The sequence below is a fragment of the Phalangium opilio genome, unplaced genomic scaffold (assembly GCF_054372755.1).
Source record: "Phalangium opilio isolate 3A_F unplaced genomic scaffold, DU_Popi_V2 ptg000217l_1, whole genome shotgun sequence".
In the NCBI taxonomy this organism is placed as follows: Eukaryota; Metazoa; Arthropoda; class Arachnida; order Opiliones; family Phalangiidae; genus Phalangium; species Phalangium opilio.
This window is the reverse complement of record NW_028324218.1, coordinates 2,111,915-2,114,317: the sequence shown is the minus strand read 5'-3', so window position 1 is coordinate 2,114,317 and position 2,403 is coordinate 2,111,915.

Genomic DNA, 2,403 nt, shown 5'->3' with positions numbered 1-2,403 from the left:
TTGTTGTTTCTTTTGTCTATGGAACACAACACTTTCTGAAGTTTAAGCCTACTAATCATAACACACTTCAAAAGTTTAATTACCCGTAACTTTTCGAGAAATTCTTAAAAACTTTAAAATAAGCTATCAAAACACGCACAAATTAATTATCTTTCCGTTTTTAATTAATTTTTGAAGTTATTAAGCTTAATTACGGCTTAAATATAATGATAAAGTAAGCTGACATGTCCAGCCCGTCGGCTGCTTTCAACAACCGCGGCTTTTCCCACCAAACATTAGGCTTAGCAAAATGACCAATGAGAGACCTGCTGTAGGAATTAGATTGGGGCTGAACATCAGAAATATTTCAAGTAAGTTATTACTCCTTGGTTTTTAACGCTTTTAACGTTGCTTTACCCAAAGCTATTTATTCTTACCGTCAACTCCAGTATTATTTCTCCATGTCATTATAGCCGTTAAAAAAGTTGCAACTTTTCCCGCTTCTTTCCTGTAATGTAATAGGCGGAAGAAAATTTAAATTATCCAATAAGGAAAGAGTCCATATTTTGAACCGCAAAATTCAAATTATTTTGCATACGTTTTTATATGCCATCAATAAAAATTAAATAACATTCAAAACATAATTATTATTATTTTAAAGATATTGTTTTGTAATTTTTTTTTTAAATCCACAAAGAAATACTTTTGAAATAACAACAAACAAACACAATATTATTTTATTTCTTTGTTGATGTTTGTTATTTCGGTTTAAATAATTAACATTTAAACCCTGGATTTAATAACTGGTATAAATTTTACATTATTATTATTATTATTTGTACAGTTATTTTTTAATTATTATTTTATTTTCTGTCATCATATGTGAAAATAACGAAAACACTTATTATTTTCTATATTATTTTAAGGGTTGTTTACTTGTTTGTTTGTTTGGAAATGGACAAAACTACGACAAAGCTCTTCTCTCTCACCCCTTTGCTATATATGCTTTAATTATTTTTTCATGTTTGAAAGCCAATGACGTCATAATTAACTTCTTCTTTAGTTAATTAACAACAATTATTTTTTTTGTATATTATATTATTTCATATAGGACTAGTACAGAATATCACATACATGTACATATACATAACTATACATATTGCCTTAAATAGCAAAAAGTTTTTGTACTTCATTATTTTTTTTTTTTTTGGTTTTTAAATGCACACATTTTTAATTTTAATTTAATTTAAATTTTAATTTAACTAAAAAAAATTTAAATTAAAATTAAAAAAAAAAGGCTTCGTAATTTTTTTATTTAAATAATTTCGTTAATTTTTATTTTTAATCAAAATTAAATTAAATTAAATTAAATTAAACGTGATGGGTATATTTAATTTAATTTAAAATAATATTGTTTATAATTTTAATTATATAAATAAATTTTTTGCATAATAATATTTTTATGATTTTAATTATAATTAGTTTAATTATTTTATTAATTAATTAATTTTTTTTTGCATAGAAAACATCATACTTAAAGCATTATTCGAAATTATTAATTAATTTCTGGGCTGCTCCAAAGCGACTTTATTTACTTGTTTATTAATTTATTAATTTATTTATTTATTTATTTTTAATTACAAGTTTTTAATCTCGATAATAAATTACCATCAACCATCTTACAAAAACGTGCATTAATTTAATTAAAGCTAAAAATAATTATTTATTATTTTATTTTAATTATTTAAAAGTAAATTACGATTAAAAATTTAATTCCAATTAATAATTAATTAATTAATGGCACAGTTATGAATGACGTCATACATACGTATATGAGAATATTAAATAGGATTTAATCTAAATTAAGTAACTAGTTGGAAATAAATGGAATGATTAAAAATTAAATTAATTAATTTCAAGGACGGGGGAAAAGGTAAATTAATGTTTGAAATAAAATTTAATTAAACTATAAAGGAATGTTTATTTAATTAATTAATTAATTAAAAATAAGGGTTAAAAATTAATTTTAATTCATTTAAACCTTTCTTAGGCGGCATATAGCTCTATATCACGAGTTAATTTTTGACATTAATTAACGAAAAAAACTTAATTAATCTAAATGCTAATACGTTTGTCATAAACCACACAAGCTCAAACGTTAATTTTTTGTTTTCTTTATCATTTGATAAATGTAAAAATTCAAAACATGAAACATTCTTTTTATTTATTTAATTATTCTTTTAAATATACTACCTCTGTTTGTTTGTTTATTTGTTTGAAATTTAAGTTTGTCAACTACTATATATCTATTTCTTTTTATATATATATATATATATTTGGTCTAATAATGTCTACTTTTTAATTTTGGCCCGTAATTTTAAATATCCTGACATTTTGCGCCGTTTTTAATTTTCATTTAAGCAC